This window comes from Furipterus horrens, unplaced genomic scaffold, assembly GCF_987537825.1.
Source record: "Furipterus horrens unplaced genomic scaffold, mFurHor1.1.pri manual_scaffold_7, whole genome shotgun sequence".
Taxonomy (NCBI): Eukaryota; Metazoa; Chordata; class Mammalia; order Chiroptera; family Furipteridae; genus Furipterus; species Furipterus horrens.
In genome coordinates, this window is record NW_028327177.1 from 32,030,307 (window position 1) to 32,044,171 (window position 13,865).

Below are 13,865 nucleotides of genomic sequence, written 5' to 3' on the forward strand. Positions count from 1 at the left end.
TCTTTTCCTTGTTTTGGGCCATACCTCTCTGTCTCCTCAACTTGAAAGGCTCCTGTGTTTGCCTCTGTGTCTTAAGTAGAGCTGTTGCATCTGTTACATTGTAAGGGGCAGAGCCTTAGGTATTCGTCAGTGCAGGACGACCCATTTTACCATGTTGTGGCACTGTATGTAGGAGAGGGATCTCTCTGGATGAATATTTCTTCTTTATATCTTTGTGTTTTCGACTCCCATGCAGCTTGATTTTCTGGAACTTCTGGTTGTTTCCAGTTTTGAGGTTGTTGTATTCCTTCCTTGCTGTGGAGGAAGATGTAGTGTGTCTACCTATGCCTTCATCGTGGCTGGATGTCCCATTTGTTCATTTTTCATCGGGTTTTTGTCTATTTATTCTTGAACTGTAAGATTTCTTTATATATTCTAGATATAATAATCTGTTCAGATATGTGATTTGCAATATCTGTGTGTTGTCTTTTCATCTTTTTTTATTCTCACGGCATAAAAACTCATTTTATTTTATTTTTCAATTATGGTTAATATTCAATATTATTTTATATTAGTTTCAGGTGTATAGTACAGTAGTTAGACACTTATACAATTTTTGAAATGACCCCCCATTGGCACCATATAGCATGCATAGTTATAATATTCCCTCTGCTGTACTTCACATCCCTGTGAACCTTGTAACTTCCGATTAGTACTTCTTAATCACTACCCCTTTTTCACACAACCTGCTAACTTCCCTCCCATCTGGCAACCATCAGTTTGTTTTCTGTATCTATGAACCTGTTTCTGTTTTGTTTTGTCCTTTATATCCCACATGTAAGTGAAATCATATGGTATTTATCTTTCTCTGTCTGACTTATTTCACTTAGCATAATACCCTTTAGGTCCTTCCATGTTGTTGCAAATGGTAAGATTTCATTCTTTTTATGGCTGACTCATATTCTATTGTATATATGTACCACATCTTTTTATCCACTTGTCTGTTGATGGGTACTTAGCTTGCTTCTATATCTTGACTATTGTAAATAACATAGGGTGAATATATCTTTTCAAATTAGTGTTTTGGATGTTTTCAAATATATACCCAAAAGGGAAATTTCTGAGTCATAAAGCAGTTTAATTTTTAATATTTTGAGAACCTCCATACTGTTTTCCATAGTGACTGTACCAATTTGTAATCCTACCAGCAATGCATGAGGGTTCTTTTTTCTCCACATTCTTACCAACACTTGTTTGTTGGTTTATTGACGATAGCCATTCTCACAGGTATGGGGTTATGTCTCATTGTGGTTTTAATTTGCATTTCCCTGATAATTAGTGATGTTGAGCATATTTTTCATATGTCCACTGGCCATCTGTATGTCTTCTTTGAAAATGTGTCTATTTAGGTTCTCTGCCCATTTTTAAATTGAATCGTTTGTGGTTTTTTGTGTCTATTTGTATGAGCTCTTCATAAATTTTGGTTATTAACCTCTTATTGGATGTATCATTGGTAAATATCTTCTCCCATTTAGTAGGTTGTCTTTTCATTTTGTTGATGATTTCCTTTTTGTGCAAAAACTTTTCAGCTTGATGTAGTCCATTTGTTTGCTTTTTCTTTTGTTTCCTTTGCCTGGGAAGACAAATTGAAAAAAATATTACTAAGAGAAATGTCAGAAAGTTTACTGTCTGTTTTGTTCTAGGAGTTTTATGGTTTTGAGTCTTACTTTTAAGTCATTAATCCATTATGACTTTATTCTTGTATATGTAAAGAAAGTGATCTAGTTCCTTTTTTTTTTTTTTTGCATGTATCTGTCCAGTTTTCCCAACATCATTATTGAATACTGTCTTTACCCCATTGTATGTTTTTGCTTCCTTTGTCATATATTAATAGACAATATTGGCATGGGTTTATTTCTGGGCTCTCTATTCTGTTCCATTGATCTATGCTCTTTGTAGTATAGTTTGATATCAGGGACCATGATACCTCCAACTTTGTTCTTTTTTTCTTAAGATTGATGTCGCTATTTGGGGTCTTTTGTGGCTCCATATAAATTTTATGATTGTCCTATTCCTGTGGAAAATTTCATTGGTATTTTGATAGGTATTTCATTAACTCTGTAGGTTGCTTTAGGTAGTATGGACATTTTAGTGATGTTAATTCTTTCTATCTATGAGCATGGTATATGCTTCCATTCATTTGTAACTTCTTCAATGTCATATAATTTTATGAATCTTTTACCTTCTTGGTTAAATTTGTTCTTTTTTTTTTTTTTTTTTTGATGCAGTTGGAAGTGGGATTTTTTTTCTTAGTTTCTCTTTCCAATAGTTTAGTATTGGTGTATAAAAATGCAACCAATTTCTTAATATTAATTTTGTATCCTGAATTTATTTGTTAGTGTTAGCAGTTTAAAAAAAATTTTTTTAATGGAATCCTTACGGTTTTCTCTATATACTATCATGTCATCTGCAAATAATGACAGTTTTACTTCTTCCTTTCCAATTTGGATGACTTTTATTTCTTTTTCTTGTATGATTACTGTGCCTAGGACTTCCAATACTATGTTGAATAAAAGTGGTGAAAGTGGATAACCTTCTCTTGTTTCTGAACTAAAGAAAAATGCTTTTTGTTTTTTCCCATTGAATATGTTAGCTGTGGGTTTGTCATATATGCCCTTTATTTGTATGAGGATTTTTTCTCTATTCCCACTTTGCTGAGAGGTTTTTTAAAAAAAAACTCATAAATAGATGCCAGATTTTGTTAAATACTTTATACATCTATTGATATGATTTTTATTCTTCATTCTGTTTATGTGGTGTATCACATTAATTGATTTGTAAATATTGTACCAAACTTGCATCCCAGGAATAAATGCCATTTGAGCATGGTGTATGATCTTTCAATGTATAGAACAAAAGTTCTTAATTTTGATGAGGTCCAATTTGTTTTTCTGTCTATTGTTTTTTGTGATTTTGAGATTATAGCTAAGAAACTATTGCCAAATCCATCATCATGAAGTTTTACTCCTTTTTTTCTGAGAGTTTTATAGTTTTAGTGCTACATTGAGATCTTTGATCCATTTTGAGTTAGTTTTTATGAATGGTAGGTGGTAGGAGTGTAACTTTATTTTTTTTTCACATGAATAACCAGTTGTTTCATTAAATTTTTTTAAAAGACTTTTTTCCCAGGAAATGCTTCTTAAGTACGTCATTTTCAGAGTCAAACCCAATGTTTTGGTGTCTAGTGACAGACTTACAAGCAGAGAAGGGAAACCGATGTTTATTGAGTTCCTAGTGTCTGAGTCTCAGACATCCTAGGCAAGGTGTGGGAATCCCAGGCATATGCATTGCTAGTCTTCTCTTTATACCCATGACAGGAATTATTAATCAATCACAGCACACTCTCTGGCTAAGGCTTGATGACTGTCAGAGCTAACATGCAGGGGTGGTTTCCAAGATGATAAGTTTGGGAGGAATCAAGACATTAAGGTCAGTTTTGGATATGTTGATTTTGTTGTGCACATGGAACATGTATGTAGAACTGTGGCAATGGGTGATTGAATATAAAAGACTTCAGACCAAACTAAGGGACAGATCTGGACTGGAGAGAGAAACCTGAGGTTTTGGTCCTTAGATCGGAGCAGATCCAGCCTCCTAGAGTGGGTGACAAGGCATCTGATGAACTCACATATATGACTGTGAGGGGCCTGGCAGAGAGGTAAAGTAAAACCAGGAGAGCTCATTGGCAAGGAAATCAAAGGTAAAGGAAGATTCAGGGATAGCTACTTATAGTGTCAAATGTCATGAGAGGTCTGGGAAAGTGCAGACTGAAGAGTGACTCTGATTACCAAGGGGAGGTTGTTGTTCACCTTGGTGGGTGCAGCTTTGGTGGGATAGTGGAGTGGAAGCCAATGATGCAATGGTCTGAGCAGTAAACTGAATATGAGTAAAGACTCATATTGATGAAATCTGATAAGAGACAGAACTAGGTCTCAGAAAACCAACCAAATTATTGTAATTTCTTGGAATTTAAGGAAAATCTGAGGTCAAATACGAAGTTCAGTGGATGGTGAGAAAAATGTATGAGGGAAATGAGCCTGTTTGTGTCTGCCAATTCAGCCTGCATGTACAACACCAAACCAACTGTATCATCGTCCGAGACATTCCTGCAGAAATGCACCCTGAAAGGTGGGGTAAAATTAAACTCAGGTACAGACCTTGCTAAAGAATATTTACTGGCAGATAAAGGACAGAATTCCTAAGCTAGTGTTTCTTATAGAAGGGCCCATGTGTTCATCTGGTTCAGCAATCCAGATTGCTTTTAAAATGTTGATTCCTGGGATACATCCCAGACCTGCTGAACTAGGATCTCATGGTGTAAGGCCCAGGTTAAATAAACGGTACAGGTTTAGAAATCCCTGGAAGGCATTTGTCTAAGGTATGGCTGATGATGTGGATATTTACTAACCATTCCATTCATAGGATTCTCCAGCAATTCATTATATAGGCAACTAGAGCCAGATTAAGGACCTTGCCTACTGGGCAGTTGCTTGGAGCAACCATCTATGGATAGCGTTAAAATATTTCTGGAATAAGCAAGTGCGAACTGGGTCCACGTTTGCACCTCTTTGTTAAGCTAAACTATCTTTTTTGAATATTTTTTTGGTGGCTGTCAAATAAGATTTTGCAACAGCATTTTGTATGATTCTAATGATTTATTTTGTTATCTAAGTCTTAAATCATTTAGTGATTCTTCAAAAGTTCTGGTATGGAAAATTGTCCCCAACTCCCCCAAAATAACAACATGAAAACACAAACTCAAACAAAACTAGAGACAAGTATAAGAGCTACATAAAACTGGGAGCTGCTTTGCTTAAATTTATCAGAAAATGGACACTTTTCTGGACACTGAAAGTAATTAGGGAAAATTCTGTTTCAGCTTAAAATGTTTACTAGTGCAAAGATGGTTTCACCTCATTCCACTAAATAAATATAAAACAAAGTATAGAAAATATTTGTTTGAGGAGGTGTAAGATCATTCACTTGTTTGCGTTCCCATCAGTCTTTGTTGAGCTTGCATGTAATTCTGACTATTTGGAGTTAATAAATTAAATACTTGTAACTGAAAGAAGTTCAGTTCTAAAAAACATTTACTGAGTGCCAATAGAAGACATAGTTTCTGCCATTATTAAATTACTAAGATTGAGATGGATAATAAATGTTATTTAAAACATTACTATACATTTCTATTAGGTGAAGCTTGTGTTGATAGACTCATGATAAATGTTCTCAAAATATATCATATGTCGTCGGCAGCTGTCCGTCTCGAGAGACGATGGTGTAGCTTCTTAAGAGTCTATCTGCACCACCGAGAATGGCTGTGCAGTCCGACTCGGGAGTGACACGGTATCTGTCTCCTCCCGTGTTGAATCGACATCTTGCGATGACGCTGAAGTGTCCTCTCCGGTGAAGCTGAAGCTACAGAGCCTGGGCGGGGTGATATGGAGGGTCTGCTGTTGCCCATGCAGCAGACCCCCCCTCTCTTCGCAGCTGAAGGGTCCAAGGGAAAGACGGAGTCAATACAGCTTGGGTTCAGGTGCGCCGCAGGAGTTGCCGGTGTTGACTACAACGTCAAACCGCCTTAGGGACTCCGGCTCCGGATTTTCTGTCGGGGTTTACTCCCTTAGCCTTTCCCCTGAAGAGGTATGCCGCAAGGCAGCGGAGGTTTTTTGGAGTCAGAGTTTTCCTTCTCTGATGTGCCCTGACTGGAAGATCGAACCAGCGACACTTAGCTCACAGGCCGACGCTCAATCCACTGAGCCAAACCAGCCAGGGACACAACGTATCATATGTAGTACACAAATAAAGTACCATTAATATGAAAGTACATGAAAAATGGAAAAGTTCAGCATTCATAGATTCTATTTATTTTGAGTTTTAAATAATAGAAATATTAGAAATGTAACATACTTTGAATTTTAAGCAAACTTCAAAATTTTCATAAGGTGTGTTTTTTTTTTTCTGGGAGACTATCCAAACTTTAATTTTGCTGACTAGCATTGTCCATAAATTAAACATTACTTATATATTTTTCTAGGGCTAATGTTGGAAGAATGGTTAAAACATTACTATAGACAAAAGTGCTAAAATGTCTTTAACACCATAAAGCTCTTAATCAGAAGTATTTGCCCAAACCCTTTCAATTGTTCACTTGTTTCGATCATATAAATTATTTATCTCTTTTGCTCTGATACAAGGAACCAGAATTTTTATCAATTAAATTTTCCTTACTATTCCTATTATTACTGAGTCAGTATTAAACTATTGAACTATCATTAAAATGGATTCTTCAAATGCAGTGGTGTTCACCCTGAAACACAGGGCAGAACATGCATGCTCTTAATCTTTGCATTTAATCTTTAAGAATGTGTAAATGATGAAACACAGTTCTCAGAATCTTGCTAACCTGTTATCCTGGAGAGCACAGGAAAAGCCTTTATTATTCAAAGATGTGATCATCTTTTAATTTCTCTGGTTTTGTTCTTTTTAGAGTTAATCAATCTGATTCTCTGACTTGAAAGTTCAGTTTAGGAACTTGGCCATCTCCCATCCAGAATGAGCTCACTCAGAGGGAGTTCTTCCAATGGAATTTTTATTATTCACATGGAGCTGGAAGTAAAATAATTGGGCAGATTCTATAGTTGTGATTGGTAAGCTGAGCTTTCAATCTGACAGACCAGGGGTGGAGCCCTGATTCTATAAACACAGGCTGTATGACTTGGGCAAGACAAGGCAGACGTTTTTGTGCCTCTGTTTTCTATCTGTAATATGGACTCTACTGCATGAACATGCTGTAAAGGTTAAATGAAAAAACATATTTTTAAACCAATTTTCCAATATGCCATAAACATAGTTGGATAATATTGCTGAAAAACAATGCCTAAAAGTGATACATACACTTAAAAACTATTAATTTTTTTTAAGGGGGGGTCTTGGCTTTCTCTTTAGTCTCATCACACTGAGGGGCTCTCCATCACAGAGAAGGCACTTAAATCGGAGGGTCACTGGATTCAGGCCAGCCACGTCCTCCCTCCAACCCCCAACTCTGGGGGTAGGGGAAACAAACAATGATATCTCCATTTGACACTCCCCTTGGCACTGGTATGTGGGTCCCCTTAATTGTTAGGTCCTGGGAATAGCCTAAGGCCTTGACCTCCAGACTCAGTATTTGGGGGAGGGGTTCAGGGTAGAGGAGCCAGAGCTGGAAGGCAGGATATCCTGGGAACAGCCGCCAGCCAGCAGGATCAGGCAGGGGGCTGCAGAGGGTGGGTTGGCACAGAGGGGTGTAGCTTGGCAGGAATACCTCCAAACCCCACAAGAAGGGTCCCACCTACTGATCCCCTAAAGGCACAGGTGAAGTATGGGGTGGCTGGCCTAAGTACCCATCAGGTGGTATAGAGAACTCCCCACACCCACTCACTGGGTGCTCTGGCACAGGCTGGGCACAGGGAAGGTGCTCAGTAAATGTGTTTTGTGTTTTAAATGAACAAATGAATGAAGAAAAGAGGGTGTGGGGGACAGAGTACAGGGTCTAGGGCCCCTTAGCCTAGCTTGTTTCATTCAGAAAATTGCAGTTTAAAAATGTAAAAATCCTTTTCCTCCCTCCTCCCAATTTATGGGCTCAGGAAAGGGGTGAGGAATGGGTATCTCAACCCCAACCCTTCCTCTAAAAATCTATATACACATATACATATTTATATGGCACCAAAAAGGGGTCCTGCCTATGGCCCCACACTTAGAGCTCAGGGAGCCAAGCCCACGGGCCTTGGGGTGGTCAAAGTAGATAGGAGGGGTCAGGACTTGGGTGATGTGGGGCAGCAGCCCTCAGCTGCAGATGAGCCCAGAGAAGCTGAACTCCAGGTCCTGAAGGACAGACCCCTCCTGCCCACCCTCCTAGGCAGAGGTGGTGGGGTCTGTAACAGTCCCCACAGAGGAGGTGGGGAGCCCCCACCAGCAGCCTGGAGGCTGTTCCAGGCAAGAGCTGACCTGATCTGGCCCTGGGAAAACCAAGCAGGGAAGAGAACTCTATGCAAGGCACTTGGTGTCCACCATTCCCAGGCTGGAGGCTCAAGGCACGGGGCAGCAGGAACCCTGCCCCCTCCCCCAAGCAGAACCGGAAAGGGCCAAGGGGCCCAATTTGGCAGCAGAGAAACGTGGCAGCACAGAGAGAAAGGGGGAGCAGCACACAGGGCCCCTCACATCCCCCAAGAAGAGGGAAGAGGTTCTAAGGCAGTGGCACGGGGACCCAGGGTCTCACTGCCCTCTGTGCGGCCTGCTGCCCACTTCGCAGCCTGGCCAGGCTGGTGAGGGAGATGCCCACTTCCCCATGGCACTGAGGTGGCCGAGGCAGCTGGGTTTTCTTAAGGCAGAGTCCACGTGTGAAGGGTGGAGGTGTGGTCAGGGGCAGGTCCTGGCCCCAGGGCACCTCACTAGCTGCCAGGCTGTGGCTGCCTGAGCACTAAGTACACATCATCCACTCGGCTGAGCTGCTCAAAGAAGGGCAGGAGGTCGTGGAGCTCTGTGTCACTCATATTGTCAAACCATGAGGCCACTGGTACGGCGTTGTCTGGACGGAAGACATAAGAGGCAGGGGAGTTGTCCAGGATAAGCACCCTCTGCAAGTCTCGGCCCAGCCTGCTCAGGTCCTTCACGTAGTTCCCACAGTGGAAGACACATGACTCATGAAATAGTCATGCCCGGAAGGCTCCCCACTTGTCCAGCAGGTCAGCTACCGGATCTGCATACTTGGGCAGGCTGGCAGTGAACAGCACGCACTCAAAGAGCTCGCCCATTTGCTGCAGGTACTCATCCACGTAGGGCCGCTTCAGCACGTAGACCTGGTGGACAACCCCATCGATCTCCACAGGGATGATGGAGTCTGCATTGTCCACTGGCTTGAAGGAGCTGTGCACCAGGGTCTCATCCAGGTCGAGGACCACGCAGATCTTGTCCGAGTCCTGGGGCTTGGCCTCGGGGAGCAGATACTGGACTGGGGTCTTGGGAACAGCTCCATTTTCCTCCACGAGCAGGGGTGCCCCACTGTGGGTGGGCAAGGCCTCCCCATTATCCCGGAAGACACAGCAAAAAAGTAAGTGTAAGATGCCCCAATACCTGGGCTTCTGAGAAGCCAATGACGTCTGGTCACCTTTGCCCCATAGCGGCCGCGAGTCTCCTCCTTGCTGATCTGAGTAATGACGGCAGAGCTGTCCATGGGGCCGGGTGCGCTCCGCTCCCGCCGGACTCTGGCCCCAGCGCCCGGCCTCCCCTCTAGCTCTTGCCGAATCAGGGCGTGGGGGCGGGGGGAAGGGGTGAGCGGGAGGGATCCCCGTGAGCTTCGGAGGGGAGGGGAGCCAGGTTCTTAGGGGGAGGGAGAGGGAGAGGAAACTTTGTTACAGCATGGAGTTTCCTTCCCCCAAAACTTTATTGATTTAAAAGTACTTTTTACATACATTATTAAAAAATAATGTGCCTTTGGTGGTGCCTTCTGAGTCATTTCCTAGGTCTCCTGTGGCTGGTTACCAATGAACTGCGTCTTTGCTCAGACATGGCATTCTGTGCTCTATGTTTGAAAGAGAATCTACTCAAGTATTAGTCAATTGATTTTTCTGTGCCAATGCTGCTAAGTGTTGAGGTGGTGATGCAGAATATGGATGAAACTGTCTTTGAAGTCATGGAACTCATACTCTAAAGATAGTTGAATACACAGAAAGTTTTTACACTTTAACTCCTCCTTGTCTTCTAATTTACTTTTCTACACTCAAAAATTCAGAAATCTGCTTTGAGGTGTATTAGTTGTGAATTATCTTCTTTTGGTACAAACCCATTTCTTTCCTGGAGTGAATGTAATAATACATTTTATGACATCTGATGGTTCCTGAAAAATCAATAAAACCAGTCAATGATTAATGTGTGACTGAAGGTGAAGGGAGAGGCTTCTAAGGGAGCAGAGCAGTTCAGCCAGAGTGTCCTCCGGGGAGATACTCCAGTCCCAGCAAGAGTCTCAACAGCTGAATGGAAGAAAATAATTTTTAACAAACAGTTTGGTATTTACTTACGGAAAGGTAAGTGTTGATACTACTTTACTATGTTAATAACATATTTCTTCAAGAATGAAAAAAACATAGATGGGAAGAGAGTATTTACGAAGTCTCTGGACAGTACCAGCTGGTGTGGTTCAGTTGGTTGGAGTGTTGTCCTGTACACCAAAAAGTTGGGGGTTGTGTCCCTGGTCAGGGCACATACCTAGGTTGTGGGTTTGGTCCTCAGTTGGGCAGGTATGGGAGGCAACTGATCAATGTTTCTCTCTTTCTCTCTCTCTCTTCCTTACTCCCTCTCTACAATCAATAAATGTATCCTTAGGTGAGGATTAAAAATCTTGGACAAATTTATTTCTTGAGGGGTGCTATGTAGTATTGCTGGGAAGGGAAGTTTATTCCTGATGTGACAACTTTTGCTTGCAGACCGTAATTTCTTAAGTAGTTTCTTTTCATTCATCTATGTGTCAGAAATTCATTTGATGAAGTGGCTTCGGGTGAAGCAAACTTGGTAGTGGAATTAGGGAAAGGTTGAGGTTTTGGATGTTTAAATGAGTGTTGCAGCCATTCCTTGTGATTAAAATATGAACGTACCTAGCCTTAAGACGCTCTGGCTCTTGTATCCTAGAAATTGGGGATGGAATCTCATTCCCACAAAATGTCTTCTCTCAGATGTGGTCTCCCAAAACTGAGCATTCCAACTATTCCTCAGAGAATGAGACCCAATTTAGAATTCTTATGACTGCCTGGGATACAGCAGGGGAGAAGAAATGCATGAGAGAAAAGAAGCGTTTTTAAAAGTAGTAGAATGAGAATTGAAAAACAGAGCAACAGACCTGCTTTCACAACTGGGAAAACAAGGCTTGATGTGTGTATTTGCCAGCTGATGGTACTTCTTTCAGCCTCACAGGTGGATGTACTATCTGCTAATGAGTGACTATTTTGAGATGTCAAGAACATACAGCTCATTGGTGCCTTCAAAGGTTCAGTCCTTACTCTGTTTCTGTTTTCTTTATTACAATAGGTTGACTTTCTGGGGACAAATGCCCTCTGTAATGGGAGATATGGAGCAGGAGATTGGAAGGACAATGCATTCTCTGATATTTGCTTGTCTTTATTTTTCTTCAAAAACTTAGGTAGTAAGTGAGAAATAGTTTGAAAGAAGAAAGTACATGTTTAGGTGACGACAAGGAAAATGGATGCATTCAGCTCCCATCAGGAAACAAAATGAATCTTTTACTGAGTAAGGGTTTATCATGGTTTGCAAGTTATAGTTTATGAGTCTTCAGGGTTGGGCAGTGGGTTAGGCCAGTTTTATCATTTACCAGCCAGCAGGCATTGAACATATTGCTGGAACTCTCTGAACCTTAATTTTCTCCTCTATAAAGTGGAGATACTTGCCAAACCACAGTTGTGAGAGTAAATTAGATAAGCATGTAAAGAACTCAGTGTTGTTAACTCTCCTTTCCATGAGAAAGTTCAAGTAGGTGACTCAGTCAAAATGAGAAATTGCTATTTTATTCTCTAGAGGGAAAAAAAACATATAATGTGGCAATAATTATGTCTTTCATTGTGCAAGAGAGCAACTAATTCTATGCTAAGGAAATGGGGTCCAATAAGATAAGAAAATGATAAAACAATTGGGATTTACTTTTATATGAGGCATTAAAAAGTCCCTCTGATGTTTCATATTAAGTCTTTCGTGAGGTGGAAAGAGGCACCTTTGAAACTTGCTAAGATGACCCCTGGGAAAACTCATTTGTGTTCAAGGTAAAGGTTTCATTTTCAGTACCTTTTCCTTTTTTTCCCCAAAGGACAAAGTATATTCTGACAGCAACTCAACTTCCTCTTTTACTATCAATGGAACTCTGAGAGGGAGAGCATGTCCACACTTTTCTTTTATGTCAAGGGATGACTGTGAAGGAAGGCTAAGCACCACCATGTTCCTTTCTCTAAAAGTCCACACATAAGTGCTTTTCTGAGTGGTAGTTTACACGGGTAGAAACATATAGATTTAGTCATTGGCATAAAATTGCATTTGTTTAGAAATCCCTGGTTTCAAATTTAGAATGGGGTTATTCATTCATTGAGTAAACAAGGAAAGAGGTATTGAAGTTTGTTAGGGGAATATCTACATATGTTACTTGTGAGAATGAATGGGAATGTTTACTCAGATACAAGTAATATTAATAAAAGCAGTTAGTCACTCAGTGTTTGAGGTATTAATTACACTGAAGTTGATTTTTCAGTTCAGCATGTGTAACAGACCAAGCTATACTTTGTTATTATATATATGGCACAAAGAAAACTTAATTTCTCTTAAACTGTTCTGTAAAACTGACATAGTGAATATTCTGAGTCAATGATTTATTTCCATATTTTAATTATTTCAAACCATTAGAACCTGTAGTTCTTGACTGGAAAACGAAGAGAATCAAAATGGTAAAATGTTTAAATTAGCCCTGACTGATGTTGCTCATTTGTTTGGCATCATCCAGAAAAGCGAAGGGTCGCTGGTTCTAGTCTCAGTCAGGGCACATGCCTGGGTTGTGACCCGGTCCCTGGTCTCTTCCTCTCTCCCTTCCCCTTTCTCTAAGAATAAATTTTAAAAAATCTTAAAAAAAAAGAATCTTAAAACTAAAGATGAACATATCTTCCTCACACGGAGAATCCTATGCTTGGTCTTGGCAGCCAGATCTTCCTTCCTTACTGAGCTTGGTTTCCTAAGCTGTGGGATGGATGACAACAGGACCTACTTTATAAAATTGCTGCAATATTTAAATGAAATAAGTTGTCCAAACTCCTTAACTTAGTAAATTCTCACAAAATGCTGGTTATTTTTTGAAGTTTTAATTATATAAAGTTAACTCATGAGTGAGATTTTGTACGGTATGATAACTCTTAATAAACTAGAATTAAATTTATTTTTCCCTTACTCTCTTGTTCATCCACATTGTCGGTTATGAGTTAATTACAGAAATCAGAAAGTTAACCTGCCATACTTGCAAATGATTGCACATTTATGTCATTAGAATCTTGCCTCAGGGTCACCTTATAAAAAACTAGTATTACAGAAAGTGTTTTTTTCAATTGTGTGTAATTAAATTCATTGATAAATTAAATTGTTATTTTAAATTATATTTTATTGATTATACTATTACAGTTGTCTCAATTTTCCCCTTTTGCCCCCCTCCACCCAGCATTCCCCATTTGCTCAGGCAATTCGTACATCATTGTTCATGTCCATGGGTCATGTGTATAGGTTTTTTTGGCTTCTCCATTTCCTATACTGTAATTTATATACCACTGGCTACTCTGTAACTACATATTTGTACTTCTTAATCCCCTCACCTCTTCACCCATTCCCCCACACCTACCTTCCATTTGCAACCATCAAAATGCTCTTCATCTCCATGATTCTGTCTCTGTTCTTTTTGTTTGCGTAATTTGTTTTTTAGATTCAATTGTTGATGGATTTATTGCTATTTTATTGTTCATAATTTTGATCTTCTTTTTCCTAAATAAGTCTCTTCGACGTTTCATATAATAATCATTTGGTGATGATGAATTCCTATTGTTTTTTTTTCTTGTCTGGAAAGCTCTTTATCTGCCCTTTGATTCTAAATGATAGCTTTGCTGGGTAGAGCAATCTTGGCTGTAGGTCCCTGCTTTTCATGACTTTGAATACTTCTGGCCAATCCCTTCTAGTCTGCAAAGCTTCTTTTGAAAACTCAGCTGACAATCTTATGGGAATTCTCCTATAGATAACTAACTTTTTTTCTCTTACTGCTT

General features: G+C 40.0%; 1 protein-coding gene and 1 pseudogene across 1 annotated transcript in view; one reads left to right on the forward strand and one right to left on the reverse strand.

Moving 5' to 3' along the window:
• Positions 1–8,468: 8,468 nt before the first annotated feature.
• LOC150004238 (carboxy-terminal domain RNA polymerase II polypeptide A small phosphatase 1 pseudogene) lies at positions 8,469–9,250 on the reverse strand (annotated as a pseudogene).
• Positions 9,251–9,989: 739 nt separating this feature from the next.
• Positions 9,990–13,865, forward strand: part of CDH17 (cadherin 17) — a 73,690-nt gene continuing 69,814 nt past the window's right edge. Inside the window, exon 1 of the mRNA XM_090283563.1 lies at positions 9,990–10,100. The gene's annotated coding sequence lies outside the window, so the exon portion shown is untranslated. The remainder of the gene's footprint in view (positions 10,101–13,865) is intronic.